This window comes from Sminthopsis crassicaudata, chromosome 4, assembly GCF_048593235.1.
Source record: "Sminthopsis crassicaudata isolate SCR6 chromosome 4, ASM4859323v1, whole genome shotgun sequence".
Classification (NCBI taxonomy): domain Eukaryota; kingdom Metazoa; phylum Chordata; class Mammalia; order Dasyuromorphia; family Dasyuridae; genus Sminthopsis; species Sminthopsis crassicaudata.
The window spans coordinates 193,687,199-193,704,025 of NC_133620.1; the positions used below are offsets into that span (position 1 = coordinate 193,687,199).

At 34.3% G+C, this 16,827-nt stretch overlaps 1 protein-coding gene across 7 annotated transcripts in view; it reads left to right on the forward strand.

The window, feature by feature from the left end:
* CDK19 (cyclin dependent kinase 19) overlaps positions 1 to 16,827 on the forward strand; it is a 288,374-nt gene that overhangs the window by 127,587 nt on the left and 143,960 nt on the right. Inside the window, exon 1 of one of the 7 annotated variants that reach the window (XM_074310102.1) lies at positions 11,247 to 11,409. The exons of the other annotated variants lie outside the window; for them this stretch is intronic. The gene's annotated coding sequence lies outside the window, so the exon portion shown is untranslated. Of the gene's footprint in view, positions 1 to 11,246; positions 11,410 to 16,827 lie in introns of those variants that run through there. 7 annotated transcript variants of the gene reach the window in all.

The following is a 16,827-nucleotide window of genomic DNA, read 5'->3' on the forward strand; positions in this document are numbered from 1 at the left end:
TAACTTTAATGGTCAGAAACTTTTTTTTTGTTTTCTGCTCACTTTCCTAACCTATTACTTAGCTTTTAACTTTTTGTTAAAGTAAGGCTCAGTTTTCTGAGTAGAGGATGCATTGTACTAAGCTTCAGAGGTTTTGTGCAGCTGTTTTCAGAAATTCTTCAAGAATTTGACCCACAAAGACTCTTTTCTGCCTTGGAATTGTAGGAGTGTCCCTGCTGCATGTTAGCTGTTAGATCTAGTGTGCTGGCTGGGGCTCCACTGCACTGGGACTGCACACCAGACCCCCCTGTCCTACTGCCAGAGACCTTTTCTACTGACCTTTGGAGTCTTCCCTGGTATCTCTGGGTTAAGGGGTCAGGAAGCCACTTGTACTGCTGCTATTTCAGAAGGCGGGCTGGGGCTGTGCTGGTGTGCCATGCCACAGACCTTTTCAGCTGAGCTTCTAAGTTGCCCTCAGGTGAAAGTATTCTGCTCTGGTTTTTTGGGGGGTACACTGATGCTTTAACCTTGTTTAGAACCATTATTTAAAGGAATTTGGAGCACTTTGAGGGAGAGCTTGAGCAAGTTCTTGTCTTTGCTCTGTCCCCTTGCCTCTGTCCTCTCAACACTTATTTTTGTAAGATTTTGTGTTCTAAATTTTTCCCCTTCCCTTCCCCAATACAGTAGGCAGTCTGATATAGGTTAAATTCTTTTAAACATATTTGCCATGTTATACAAGAAAACTCATGCCAAAAGGAAAAAAAAATTCACAAGAAAGAAAAAACAAAATGTGAAAATACTTTGGTTCCATTCATATTCATTCACCATAGTTCTCTCTGGATGTGGATGGTATTTTCCATCCCAAATCTATTGAAATTGCCGTGAATCACTTCACTGTTGAGAAGAACCAAGTCCATCACAATTGATCATCACAAAATCTTGTTGAGACGGTTATCTCTTGATTCTGCTCACTTCACTCAGCATTACTTCATAGAAGTCTGCTCCCCCTGCTATCATTTCTTACAGAACAATACTAATTTTTCCATTCATATACCATTACTTAGTCATTCCCCAACAAATGGACATCCACTTAATTTCTAGTTCTTTTACACTACAAAAAGGGCTATTGTAATCCTTTTGGGATGTGTGGGTATTTTCCCACCTTTTATGATCTCTTTGGAATACAGACCATGTAGTGGCTGGATCAAAGGGTATGTAGTTTTATAGTCCATTGGGCATGGCTCCAAATTGCTTTCTGGAATGTTTGCATCATTTCACAACTAGACCAACAATGGCTCTTCAATTTGGAACTATGCCCAAAGGACTATAAAGCTGTACATTTATTATGTTTTGCTGTAATGTTTCATCATTATTTCCATATACGTATCAATCCATCTATCTATCTAGATATCTTTATATTACTGGCTACAGATAGCTATCTCTATTTGTAGATATAGAAGTCTATATTTGTATATAGATGTAGTCATTGTGTGTGTTTTCCTAGTTTACTTTACATCTGTTCATATTTTTTCCTTTGCTCATTTCCCACCTTATTTATGGTTTGTTACAGAACAGAAGACAGTTTGTTTAGTCATTTCCTATTTGATGAACATCTATTTTCTTTCTAGAGTTTTTACTACTTAAAACAAATGCTGCTATTAATAGTTTGGTGTATGAGGCCTTTCTTTTTGTCATCAAGGGTATTTGAATAGCTTGGGACCTTCTGGTGGAAGCTAGACATGACTTTTTAGAATGGTTTGATTAATTTATAGTTCTATCAACAGTGCATTAGGTCAGCTACCACACTGACAGTAAATAAACTATTTAATTTGAAAAGGCTACAAGCCAAGAATAAAGTGGAGGGAGAGTTGGTGTACAGCTTTTTGTTTAGAAGATGACTGTACTCTCAATGCAATTTCTGAAGCTGAGATGCCACATGGTATGGGTTAATTCTAGCTTGACTATCAGTACCAAAAAAAAGAGAGATTCTCTACCAGCCAGTACCACACCATCCATATATGAAGCCACAAGATTATAGTAGTTGAATAAATTTCAAATATTGTGGATAAATACACTTACTCTTGGCAGCTTATTTTCCAGAGTTGTCCATACAGCTGATGAAGTTAATCTCCAGAGCTAGCTTGGCATTTGGGAGCCTCTGAAACAAAGTGAGAGAGGACATATTAGCTTAGCAAATTGAAGGTCTGCAGAGCCTTTCTGCCGACTTAACTGTTGTTTGCCTGTGAAACTTGGATGCTAGTGCTTTGTCAGAAAACTGAACTGCTTCTATTTGGCTAGATAAGCTAACTGCCAAACATTCATACTCTACTGCAGAGTGGGAGTAACTCTTGTGGACTGACCACGTAGTATGAATGCCAGACATATATTTACCTAAAAGACTATTTTATAGTAAACTTGCACAAGGTAAGCACTCACACAGTGGTCAGAAGTGGTATAAAGACACCATCATAGTCTCTCTCAAGATCTTTAGTGTTGATTGTGAGACATAGGAGATACTGGAACAGGTTTGTTTTCTATTAAAAAGCAAATCACAGTTACACAAAGGAAATGTGAGATGTACAGATCTAGAGACATCTTCAGCCCAAATGTTTAAATGGAATATTTGTGCCCATCCTGTGGGCCTTCGGATCTTTTCTTGGACTGACCAGTCATAGTCAAAACGCATGATATCTTGTCTCCAAAATAATGATGTCTTTTTGGTCTTCTGAATATGAAGAATGAATAACAGCAATATCCCTTTTATTATCTGACCTCTTCAACATTGCTAATTCCCCACTTGATTTATCTTTCTTTTCATGCTTTGGAGTTTTTTTCCATATAGTTGCTGATAGTTTACAATTCCTTTTTTTTTTTTTTGGATACCACTTTTATTGGGCAATAATTTTTGGTTTTATATATTTCTTTTAGGTGTATGAGTATTGGGGATATCAAACTCATTATCAGGGCTGTTTCATGCAATGATTTTTTTTCTCACAGCAGACCATAAAATATTTGACTAAAATTTTTTCTCAAAATAAATATTTTTTATGTATTTTGGTTTTACATTTCCTAAATTTTTTGTATTCCTCCACTCATCCCTTCAGAGAGCCCTTCCATGTAATTAAGACTTTTTTTTTAAGAAATAAAGATGGGGCAGCTAGATGACACAGCACCAGCCCTGAAGTAAGGAGGACCCGAATTCAAATTTGGCCTCAGAAACTTACCACTTTCTAGCTCTGTGACCCTGGACAAATCACTTAACCCCAGTTGCCTCAGCAAAACAAACAAACAAATAAATAAATATGGAGAAAATCTGCAAAACTGATCAGTAAATTGGGGGAAACAACCAAATAGATATTTGACCCCCCAGCTCTACAGAGCAATTGCAGAAGGGAACATCTAATTCTTAATTTCAATTTCAACTTCATCTTCATAGAACCAGAACTTTAGAGGTCTCATTAACCAACCTCCTGTATGATTTAGGAATCTGCTTCTATATAATACTTATCAGAGATGGCTGTCTAATTTCTACTTAAAAATAATTAGTGATAGAAGTTTCTTGAAGAATATTCTTCCATACTTGGAGAGTTTTAATTATTAGAAAATACTTCTATTTGCTGATTTGGCCCTCTTCATCAGTCTTCCAAAATAAGATTATCCTGGGATTGGAGTTTTCTGATAGACTAAATCCAGTATCTGGCTCTACATTGTCATTTTATGTCATGATTTCTCGACTTGTATGGAACTCTAGCTCTTAAATTTGACAAAATATAGATTTTGTTGCTTTGGACCCCTCCAATGTTGACGATGCATGTCTTTTGTTATCTTTGTCAATTTGTCAATTTTTGTCAATTTTTGAGTGAAACCTCAAGAGTTGTTTTGATTTATATTTCTCTATAGAAATAGAAGGTGGAACATCTGTGGGAGTCAGAAGACTTGGGTTTTGTGAGATAATTGTTTAATTTGTTTAATTTTAATTGTTTAATTTTAATTGTTTAATTTGATAGCCATATAACTTTGAAGAAGTCATTTCCTCTTCTGAGGTTTAATTTCTGTATCAGTAGAAAGAGAGGATGGTAGTAGATAACTTTAAAAAGTCATCTCCCTCTATACCTCTGTAAAATCATTCTAATTCTAAATTCTCTGATTCCCTTCAGGGTTCTATTTAGAGAGGACTTCGAGAGCCTATTAGCATACATTGGTACATTTGGCTCAAAGGTTGTGTATATTTTAGTGACTTATACATGAATATAGTTTTAAAGTTCTTTCCAGAACTGGACCAGTTCCCAACCTTACTAGTAATACATTATAGGCTCATAGATTTAGAGCTGAAAGGGACATCAGAGACTGTCTAGAGTGTGTGTGTGTGTGTGTGTGTGTGTGTGTGTGTGTGTGTATTTCCTGAGGAAACTGGCTTTAAAATTTCTCAGGGTTAGAGGGTTATTAAGTATGAAAAATGGGATTTGAAAAGCCAGATTTTGCATTCTTAATTATACTAGAGGTGTCAAACATGCAACACTCCCAAGTGCAACTGAACCTGATTGAAATATAATTAGGAAATATTTCATAAAATAAATAAAAATACAACATGCAAAATGTTAATATATAGTTTTCTAAGTTAGTATTGAGAGATATAATGAAGTGTTTGTCTCCATAAATTCAGATTAGCAGAAGAACCAGATAAAATGGAATGAAACTTATTCTGTCCTATTCTGTTCAAGGTTAATTAAATTAAATAAAGTATAAGCTTTGCTTGAAGTGCTCATGTACAATTAGCTCACAAATATCAACTTCTCCTTCCCAGTGACATCATTTTAATGATCATGTGATGTATGTGGTAGGGGAACATTTTTAGGGGTAAATATATAATAAGCAGTGTAGGAAATTAGGTACTCTGGATTACCTGGCACATGGGGAAACAGGAGGGATTTTGTGGCTGGGAATACAGATATAATGTTTGATTCTCTTTTCTCCCAGTGTGTGTCTATTCTGTAATAGAACATACCTGCTTCTGCAGTTGTGTGTAATAAAATAGATTTTTAACTTTATCTCTTTTTGAGTTTAAGAGGTTTATTTCTCACAGTATGTCCCAACAGGGATGGTTTATGTATGGTTTAGTGACCTCTCCGTTTTATTTGAGTCCCATGACATGCATGTCCTTTCCATTCCCTCTATCAGTTGTCATTTCCCTTTTTTGTTGTTTGTTCCAGTCTGGTGGATGCCACGTGGAACCTTGTTTTAATTTGAATTTATCTTATTTGGAGAATCTTTTTTTTTTTATGTTTGAATGCTTAGATTTCTTCCTTTGGGAACTCCTGTTCATATCCTTTAACTATCAATTGAGGAAATGGTTCTTGTTCTTATATATTTCATTTAGTTCCTAATTTTGTTTTGGATATCAGACCTTTCATTTGTTGTAAAGTTCTCTAACTTATTGCTTCCTTTCCATTGTTAACTTCAGTAATTTCATTTATATTCAGTTATCCATCATCAAAACCATCCATTTTAGCTCTTATGAGCCTTTCTATAATTATGTCATGTGTCCATTTGGAACTTATTGTGGGTATAAGGCATGAGATATTGATTTAAATCATATCTCAGCCAGATTGCTTTCCAGGTTTTCCAGAAACTTTTTGGCACAATGACCCAGTGGCTAAATATAAATACTATGCTACTATTATTTTGTTTCTATAATGTTGTATATGTAATCTGTCTCAAATTGACTTTTCTATTTTTTAACTTGTAACAAATAATTTGATCAATATTGCATTTTAGTTAGTTTAGAACTTTGATGTTCCTCCTTCTCCCACTCCCCATTATTTCCTTTGAGGTTCTTGACATTTTGTTCATAATGAATTTTATTATTTCTTTCTATTTCTGTAAATTAACCCTTTGGTAATTTGGTTATTGTGGCACTGGATAAGTATATTTAGCTAGATTTTTTTTTTTTTTGCCTTGTCCTAGTCATAACTAATGTACATTTCTCTAATTAGGCCTGCATTTGTTTCTGTATTTTATGATTATATTACTAAAATTCTGGTGTATCTTGATAGTTGGCATCCCAAATAATTTTTACTCTGTGGTTTGGTTTTGTTACTTTATGTCTTACTATATTGAGATTATTATATTCTTATCCTACTATATTGAGGTTATTATTTTATCTTATAATTTACATATTTAATATATTTATATGTAAACATAAATAATATATGTTCATATTTATATATTTATTTTAGTTAATTTTAGTTGAATATCTGAAAAAGCAACAGTTGCATGCTTTATTCCCTCAGTTTCTTTTCTTTTTGGTCTTATTTTATACCCAGTATTTATGGCACTAGCACTATGTCAAATAATAGTGATGATAAGGGCTATTCTTGATTTAATCTAGTCATATAATTTTTTTAAAAACATCTTTTAAAATTGAAATGGTCCTCCCAAATTGTTTTATTTTTGTCATCTGAACTTTTTTTTTTAATGTGCTTAAGTATTTCCCCCCCCTTTTCTATTTTCTTTACTATTTAAAATTTTTTTCCCTACTTTTCTCTCTCTCCATAGAAATCTTCCCTTGTAACAAACTAATATAGTTGAGCAAAACAGGTTAAGACATTAGTCATGACTGAACCAGCTACACCCAGTGAAAGAACTCTGGGAAGATGACTGTGAACCACTACGTAGAATTCCCAATCCCTCTATTTTTGTCCGCCTGCATTTTGGATTTCCTTCACAGGCTAGTTGTACACTATTTCAAAGTCCGATTCTTTTTGTACAGCAAAACAGCTGTTTGGACATGTATACATATATTGTATTTAATTTATATTTTAACATATGTAACATGTATTGGTCAACGTGCCATCTGGGAGGGGAGGAAGGAGGGGAAAAATTGGAACAAAACGTTTGGCAATTGTCAATGCTATAAAATTATCTATGCATATATCTAGTAAATAAAAACTAATTTTTTAAAAAAGACATTAGTCTTGTCAATATTTTTTACTTTATTATAATATTTTTAAAAATTTCTTACTCTGGTTTTGTTCCTGGGCAAATACAAATTTAGACTAGCTCTTGATTGGAGTTTCTGGAGGTAGTTGCAGGCACCAGTCTCTGTTGACTAGTTGTAAACCTTGGTAGGTTTAGGGTAACAGCATTAAACTTCAACTTGGTCTGAGCTCCCACATAGCTGCTTCTCACTTCTATCCCTTGCACTTCACATAGCCAGGTCTGAGCTGTGTTGACTGGAATACTGTTGCAACTGTTTCACAATTTGCCCCACATATCTTCCTAAATTCACACTGGTCCCTTGACCCAGTTTTGGTGTCACCTCCAGAACTGCAGACTGACTCTGACTCTCTTGGATGTGGTTGTTCCTTTCTTTAGAACACAGTTTAGGTTCCCTCTTTAAGTTCTCACTGGATCCACAGCCCAGCTTTGAATTAAAAAAGACATAGATAGGAGGTAGCTCTTGTTCCTGCTTTCTGAGCTGATATTTTGTTTTTTTCTTGATCATTACTAGATTTGGCACTTTCCTTAGATCTTGGAGTAGTCATAGGAAGAAGCTGTATTCTTCTATTTTACCATCTAGGCTCGTTCAGTATTGGTGTTCCTTGTTTTTTCCTATTGTTGAAGATCTCTCCTATGCCAGGTAGAGTGGATCACAGATGAAAAGAAAGGATTCCAACACTTGAAGATAAAATAAGACTTGGAGGACATTCAAATAAGAATATTGCTTTTAAAGTTGTCAACAGTTAGTTGTAGGACAGTCAGTAATGAATCTTTTTGAGACCTGTTCTATTGGTAAGGTAGGATTCAAATAGCAGAACTAATTTGGTTGGGAAAAAACCTTCCGTAATTATGTATAGAAACTTTAAAGGTTTTCTGTGTGTATTAAACTATTTAGATAGTTTATCTTCTTGAAGTTCTCTTCATCAGTTCTTTCCTCTTGAGTTCTCTTTATTTCTGATTCACTGTATTTTGGTTTGGATGTTTATAGTTTATTTTTTTCTGAATTGGAGTATTTTGTTTTGATTGTAATGAATAAGTGAAAGAACAATCATTTATTAAGCATTTACCAAGTGTAAAGCATTATTCTAATTGCTAGAGATACAAGTTTAAAAATAGAGTTCAAATTTTAATAAGAAGAGAAAACATTTATAGAAAATTTCTGTTGTAATTGGTAAGACCTCATGTTCTTTGAGGTAGAACAGTAGAGGATAATGCATCTTCTTTAATGTCATTTCCATTAATAAAATGGTAATATAAGCTTCTGATTTAATAATACCAAGGACTTTGTTGGTGAGAAATTTTTTTTTTCTATCTTCATTAGCTGTTTTTGCAAAGGGGACAAATGGGTAGTACCTACAAAAATTTTCAGATTGCTTTTTCATAAGTGTTGCTTTCCTGGAGTGTGGCTTCAAGGATCAGGATCTGCAAAGAAGAGAAGCTCAAGTATTCTCATTTTTGAATCTCTTAGCTGACCTAATATTTTTTAATCATCCTAGACTACTTTTTATCATTCCACATATTGAATCTTTTGCCAGGTACTACATCTTTATACCATCTCCTCATACATTTCTTGTCTTCTGATGCTTGAGTACTTTCCCTGGTGCTGCCCCCCATGCCTGCAACTCTCTCCCACCTCATTTCTGCCTGTTAGCTTCCCCAACTTCCTTCAAGTCTCAATAAAAGTCCTACTTTCTTCTAAAGCCTTTCCTTGCCCTCTATCATCTGAATGATTTCCCTCTCAGATTATCTCCAATTTATCTATCCTTTATGTATCTTATTTGACATAATAGTTTGCATGGCTTCTTTCCCCATTATTTTTAAACTGTGTGCTCCTTGAAACTATTTTTATTTTTCTTTGTATTCTCAGTCTTTATCACAGTGTTTGGCACAGAGACAATGCTTGTTAACAAAAGATTTAATAAAAATATCAATTTGATGTGTTTCATGTCTGCTCCTATTTTGTGGATTTGTTTGGCATGGGAGGAGGGTGCCAGAGAAGGGCCTCAGTTTAGTCTGAGGTCTACTACTGCCATCTTGTCTCTATTTAACTGGGACTTAAACCTCATAGGTTAAAAGCTAATACCACCTCTTCATTCTCTGAATCCTCAGGAGATGAAAATGGTTTAGCAAAGGTGATATGGGTTTAATCTGGGACATTACTGTACAATGTTAGCTCTTTATGTTCATTGCTGAGTTAAGTCTAGGGCCTTCATTTTGAGGAGGATTGTAGGATGGCCATATTTCATTTGTCTCCTGTCTGTGTTCCTGACTCTTTAGACTTTATCTATAGTTTACCTCTCCCCTCCCCTAAATACCTTTATCTCATCAGTTACCAAGTGGTTTCTTAATTGACAAATGCAATGGCATTTCTCAGTCTTCATTCTTCATGATTTCCCTACAACCTTTGACACTGTTGATTTTTTTTCTCTGAAATATTTTCATAAAGTTTTTGGAGATATCAACCTTTCGGGACAGCTAGGTGGAGCAGTGGATAGAGCACCAGCCTTGAATTCAGGAGGACCCGAGTTCAAATCTGGTCTCAGACACTTAACACTTCCAAGCTGTGTGACCCTGGGCAAGTCACTTAACCCCAGCCTCAGAGGGGGAAAAAAAGATACCTTGGTTTTTCTCCTACTGATACCACTTTTTTTTTTTTTTTTTTTTTCCCCCATTTCCTAGATATTCTAGGTCATGCCTTCTAATTGTAGGTATCCTACAAGGTCCTATTCTGGGGCCTTCTTTTTCCTTCTGTACTACTTTACTTGGTGATCTTATCAGTTCTCATGGATTTAATTATAATCTTTGTGCTAATGATTCTTAAATCTACCTTTTCTGTCACAGACTCTCTGCTGATCTCTACTCCCTATTATCACCTCTAGGATCAAATACAAAATCTGCTGTTGGGTTTTCAAAGTGTAAGTGGGTCTCTCTCCGTTTTTCTGGTCTTAGTACACCTTATTCACCAATACATAATCTGAGCCAATGACAATGACATCCTTTGCTATTCCATTAAAAAGACATTTCATCTTTTGGCTCTAGACATTTTTTCAAGTGTTTCCCTGTTTCATGATGTTCTCTCCTCATCTTCACCTTCTGGCTTCTTTCAGGTCCCAAGTAAAACCTATCTTCTACAGGAAACCTTACTCAACCCTTCTTAATTCTTCTCTCTGTTAATTATTATTTATCCTTCTATAACTATTATGGGCCAGAATCTTGTACTTAAAACAAGGAGTCTTACAAGGTACTAATAACTCAGTGGAATTGATAAAGACAATGGTTATCTAGTTTAGCATGGTAATTAATAGTTCTCTAGTTCAGTACATGTACTTAGTACTTAATATAGTTCCACAAGATTGACACCTATTCTACAAGATTCACACCTATGATAATGTAATTAGAATAGAGCATATAAAGTGGGACAGACTCAGCCAGAGATAGAGCCAGAGAAGACAAGAGGATTGGAGGTGGGAGCTGAAGCTCTCAGAACCAAGGAGAGACAGATTCATTCCATCTTCTGTCTAGTCTGTCCTGCTCCCCTACTGAAACTAAGACTTTTTAAGGCCTCCAAGAAAGCTGGCCCGGGCTCCAAGCAAGGAGACAATAAAGAATTTGGACTTTTCTTGTGGTGATTATGCTACTGAAATGAAGGCTGCTCCTAAGACCTTCAGTAAACCAACCAAGAATATTACATATAGCTTTTTTGTACATAATTGTTTATTGCCTTCCCCCCACAGGAAGGTAGTGAACTCATTGAGATCAATGACTGCCTTTTGCCATTTAGCACAGTATCTAGCACATTAATAAATACTTATTTGCAGACTAACTTTCCCCTCTCCCACTCCCTTTAGCTTCCTTTTTTTGTATTTGTATTTGTATTCCTATTAGAAAAAACTCCTTGATAGTTGGGAATGTCTTTCTACTCTAGTAGCATAGTGCCTGGCACATTGTAAGCCCTTAATAAATGTTTGTTAGCTGATTGAGTGTTCCTCAGATATGATACACTATTTCTTCTGTCTTTTTGTCTTTTTGCCAGATATTCATCCATATGTGTAATTCTTACCTTCTTTACCCATGTTTCCTGGTTTCCTTGGCTTTTTTTGAGATTTACCCCAAATCCTACCTTCTATTGAAGGTTCTTTTGGCTCCTGTTCCTTTGCTCCCATTCCTAAGGATTATTTTTCATTTATACTTATTACTGTTAAAAATAATTCTAGTTATAGCTGGGGTGGGAAACTTTTTGTTTGTTTGTTTTTGTTTTTTTGCCACAGGCCATTTGGATATTTACAGCATCATTCATGGACAATTATCAACTTTTGGAACACAAGCAAGTAGGAGATTGTTTCCTACAGTTGCCTTGGGAGGGCCAGACAAAATGATTTCACAGACTTTATATAGGGGACCAGATTTTTCCCACCCTTGATCTACAGAAATGTGAGCTCTTTGAGATATCCTTTTTTGCTTTCTTCATTTCTCTGGTACTCTGCATAGTGCCTGGAACATAGTAAACACAAAAATTACTGGTATTGGCTGTCTCTGAAAATGCATGCCTCGTTCTGTATTCCTAGACCATTTCTTTGTAAAGATTTATCATCAGTCTTCTGGAGTCATGATTAGTCACCATGGTGATCAGAACATAGAACTCTTATTTATTTATTTATTATAGCTTTTTATTTACAAAACATGCATGGGTAATTTTTCTTTTTCTTTTTTTCTTTTAAATAGCTTTTTATTTACAAGATATATGCATGGGTAATTTTTCAGCATTGACAGTTGCAAACCTTTTGTTCCAACTTTCCCTCTCCTCCCCACCCCCCTCCCCCAGAAGGCAGGTTGACCAATACATATTAAATATGTTAAAGTATAAGTTAAGTACAATATATGCATACCTGTCCATACAGTTATTTTGCTGTACAAAAAGAATCGGATTTTGAAATAGTGTATACTTAGCCTGTGAAGGAAATAAAAAATGCAAGCGGACAAAAATAGAGGGATTGGAAATTCTATGTAGTGGTTCATAGTCATCTCCCAGAGTTCTTTCGCTGGGTGTAGCTGATTTAATTCATTACTGCTCTATTAGAACTGATTTGGTTCATCTCATTGTTGAAGAGGGCCACGTCCATCAGAATTGATCATCAGATAGTGTTTTTGTTGAAGTATATAATGATCTTCTGGTCCTGCTCATTTCACTCAGCATCAGTTCATGTAAGTCTCTCCAGGCCTTTCTGAAGTCATCCTGATGGTCATTTCTTAAAGAACAATAATATTCCATAATATTCATATACCACAATTTATTCAGCCATTCTCCAATTGATGGGAATCCACTCAGTTTCCAGTTTCTGGTCACTACAAAGAGGGCTGCTACAAACATTCTTGCACATATAGGTTCTTTTCCCTTCTTTAAAATCTCTTTGGGATACAAGCCCAGAAGTAATACTGCTAGATCAAAGGGTATACACAGTTTGATAACTCTTTGAGCATAGTTTCAAATTGCTCTCCAGAATGGCTGGATCTTTTCACAATTCCACCAACAATGTATTAGTGTTCCAATTTCCTCACATCTCCTCCAACATTCTGCATTATCTTTCCCTGTCATTCTAGCCAATCTGACAGGTGTGTAGTGGTATCTCAGAGTTGTCTTAATTTGCATTTCTTTGATTAATAATGACCTGGAGCATCTTTTCATATGGCTAGAAATAGTTTCAATTTCTTCATCTTAGAATTGTTTGTTCATATCCTTTGACCATTTATCAATTGGAGAATGGCTTGATTTTTTATAATTAGTTAGTTCTCTATATATTTTGGAAATGAGGTCTTTATCAAAACCTTTGACTGTAAAAATGTTTTCCCAGTTTATTGCTTCCCTTTTAATCTTGTCTGCATTAATTTTTTTTTGTACAAAAACTTTTCAATTTGATATAATCAAAATTTTTTATTTTGTAATCAATAATGACCTCTAGTTCTTCTTTGGTCATAAATTCCTTCCTCTTCCACAGGTCTGAGAGGTAAACTATCCTATGTTCTTCTAATTTATTTATAATCTCATTTTTTATGTCTAGGTCATAAACCCATTTTGCTCAACAATTTTTTTCAAGAAGTGAGTTCTTATCCATAGGTAATTTTTCAACACTGACTCTTGCAAAACCTTCTGTTCTAACTTTTCCCCTCGTTCTCCCTACCCCCTCTCCTAGATGGCAGGTAGTCCAAAACATGTTAAATAAGAACATAGAACTCTTTTAAAGTGCTGTGTCATCAATTGGGGAATGGTTAAACAATGCTTTTAATGGATTATTATAGTGCCATTAAGAAATGAAAAGCAGGATGATTTCAGAAAAACCTAGAAAGCCTTATATGAACTGATGCATAGTGAAATGAATAGAATGAGGAGAATGTTGTATATAGTAACAGTAATATTGTTCGATGAAGAACTATGAATGACAAAGCTATTCTTTAGCAATACAGTGTTCCAAGACAATCCAAAAGGACTTACTAATGATGAAGCAATATCCTCTTCCAGAAAAAGAATCGATTATAGTTTGAATCCACACTGTAGCATGCAATTTTTTACTTTTTTTTCTTTTTTCTTTTGAGTCATCTTTTGCAAAATGATTAAAATGGAAATGTTTTACATAATTGCACATGTATAACCTTTATCTGATTGCTTATCCTCACAGGAAGGGAAAATTGAAGAAATTTATTTTTTGACAATATTATATTCATTGCATAAGTTCTCCTGATTCTGTTTATTTCAAAGCTGTATCTATTCCATATATTGGTTCTTTTCCTTAATTTTTGTTTTCTTTTGAGTATATCCCTGGTAGGGGTGTCATTGGATTCAGGGGCAGGAATAGTTAGTTCAGTGACATTTTGGGGAAAGCTCCATATTGTTTTACAAAATGGTTAGGACATTTTTTAGCTCCATCCCCACAGTGCCTTGGTGCAGCTATCCACCCACATATTACATTTTATTTTAGAGACAGAAAGAAAAATAGAATCTATGAATTTAAAGTAGTGATACTAGGATTGTTGATCTAGAATTGGAAGGGCCTCAGAAGCCATGTAATTGTTGAAGAAAAATATTAATACTGCACTTTGCATTTTAGACAGAAGCAATTTTTATTAATTTATCATAATTCCAAATCCCTAGCATTTCTATTGGAGACAAACACACACATTATCACTTATTTTCTATTGAAACATGGGGCCTTCAGAGCTTCTGTTTTCCTTCTAATGTCAGTATTTTAAAGGTTCTGAATATTTAGAAAGATTTTTCTCGTAAAAATATATTGAGAAAATCGACAGGAATGATAAGATGAAGATTTCAAATGAAGAGTCTAGAGAACTGAACAGAATATTTTATGATACAGAGGTAATAAGGGAACCATTAAGTTTATTGACTAAAATAGTGATGTGGTCATTCCACACTTGGGAAAAATCATTGTTAGTTGAATTTGGGGTGGTATTAGAATGGGGCAAGACTTTAGGCACAGAATCCAATTAAGAGACTATGGTAGTATTTAATGTAAAAGGTGAAGAAAACTTGAACTAAGAAAGTGACTGTATAGAGAAGGTTTTTTTTTTTTTTTTTTTTTTTTTTTAGTAAGATAATTTGTAGCAGTAAGGGCAGTTGATTCTTTGAGATGACAGAACGTAGAGTCAAGGATATTGCTGAAGTTATAAATCTGAGAAACTGGAAAAAAATAGTGATGCTTAGATAGAAATGGGGCAGGTGGAAGATAGGATAGATTTTTTTTGTGTATATGTTGAACTTTTGATTTGTTTAGTTTGAAATATTTTGAGGATATTCACTTTTGCATCTCCAATATGCAGTAGGTGATAGGATGCTGAAGCTTAGAAGAGAAATGGGCTAGTTATCTGTGAGTAATCTACATGGTGATATTTGGTTAAATTAAAATTAAACTCATCATAGTTGATGGAGTCATCAAGAATCAAGAGAGATTGTAGAGAGAGAAATGCCTAGGGTCTAAGGACAGACTTCTGGAGGAGATAGATTGTCAAGTTTCATACTTGTTAAGAAATTGAAAAGGGGGGGGGGAGGAATTGGTAGTGTGGGATAGCTGAGAAAAGACTATCCCATTTATCAGTTAAGAGACACTTACTTAGGGGACAAGTGGTAAAGTAGGAAATCAGACTACAAAGTCTTGAATCAATAAGAAGGAAAGAAGTGGAGGCAGATCGTGACCAGTTTTTTCCCCCTCTCTAGTAGCTGAGAGAAGGATGGGAGATACAAAATGAGAGCTTGAGGGGATAATAAGTTCTAGCAGAGTTCGTTCTAATTCTCCCATAGTTACAATAAATATTTAGAAATGTTAATAAAATTATAGTAAAATAGAAGGCTAAATGAAGGTTGGCATTATCCAGGGGCATACTGGAACTATGTGGTACCAGCTTTGATCATCAAAACATAACAATTACTCTTATTCTTTATATCTGCTTATACTTCTTCTGTAACCCTCTGATTATGGGGTTTATAAGGGATACATTATTTCCCCAAATTAGAATATAAACAGTTTGTTTTAGTCGCCTTTGATATTTTTTTTGTGTGTTTACTATTGTATGTTTCTCTCTTTTGGGGGGAGCAGGTTAGGAATTTATTTTATTAAAAAAATTATTTAATATTATTTTTTCACTTACAAGTAAAGATGATTTTCAATGCTCATTTTTGTAAGATTTTGAGTTCCAATTTTTTTCTCCCTCCCTTACTTTCCCTGTCCCTATAACAGCATGCAAACTAATATAGGTTATAGCAGGAGAGGGATGTATCTTGTCTAATGCTTAGCTTTCTGTTGTGCATATAATAGATGCTTAATAAACATTGGTTGAGTTGTTGACTTCTTTTTTTCATACTGTATTTCCCAAGTTCCTCTGAAAGTCTAGATTTAGAATTCAAAAGGCATAAATATGTGATAATTTTATTCTTTCACTTGTAAAAAAAAGAATCTTATGGTTCCCATAGCAACTATTACTCATCTAGATTGTATCTTCCTTACAGAATTAAAAATAAAACTACAATCTTTGAGCTCATGTAGTATTTCATTTGAGGGAAAGTGGGAAATCTTATTAAAGTTATCGTGGTTTTATATGAAAATTTTGTCTGCATTCTGATAGAACATTTTTTCATTAGTATTTATTAAACTAAATTGTAGTACCAAGCATTTAATCCTTAAAAACATTCATTGTGTAATGGAATTTTAATGCAAATTATACTGACTTACATTAACCTATACAATATAATTTGGAGTTTGGTTATTTGAATATTTGGTTACTTTGTCCTTATTTTTCTTCTCTGCTTCTGTAACATCTGAACAGAAGTTGAATGATTATATATTAAGTGGGAAAGAATGGCATTAAATTTTTTTTTTCTTAAAGAATATTTTTAGAAATATAATATTTTGAGTTTTTTGGTTTCAGGTGGTAGAATCTGTTAACTAGTAATTTTTTTTTAAGGAATGGGTAAACTGTGATGACTGAATATAAAGCAAAGTTCTGGTAATAGCAGTAATGTCTATTGGTTGTTTTCCGCCTTGTGTCTTGTGCCACAGAAACATATTAGACATATTAGCTAGCAAAGATTCCCTTCTATAGGTTCTTGATTTTTTTTTTAAATTTCTCATTTTAAAATTTTATTTTATTTCTGTTTTTAATGGTATTTTACTTTTCCAAATACATCTAAAGATAACTTTCAACATTAGTTTTACAAAACCTTGTGTTATAAATTTTTCTCCCTCTTCCTCCCATCCAATATAATTGCAAGCAATCTGATATAGGTTAAACTTGTGTAATTCTTTTAAACATATTTCCATATTGTCATATTTGGGGGAAAAAAATAAA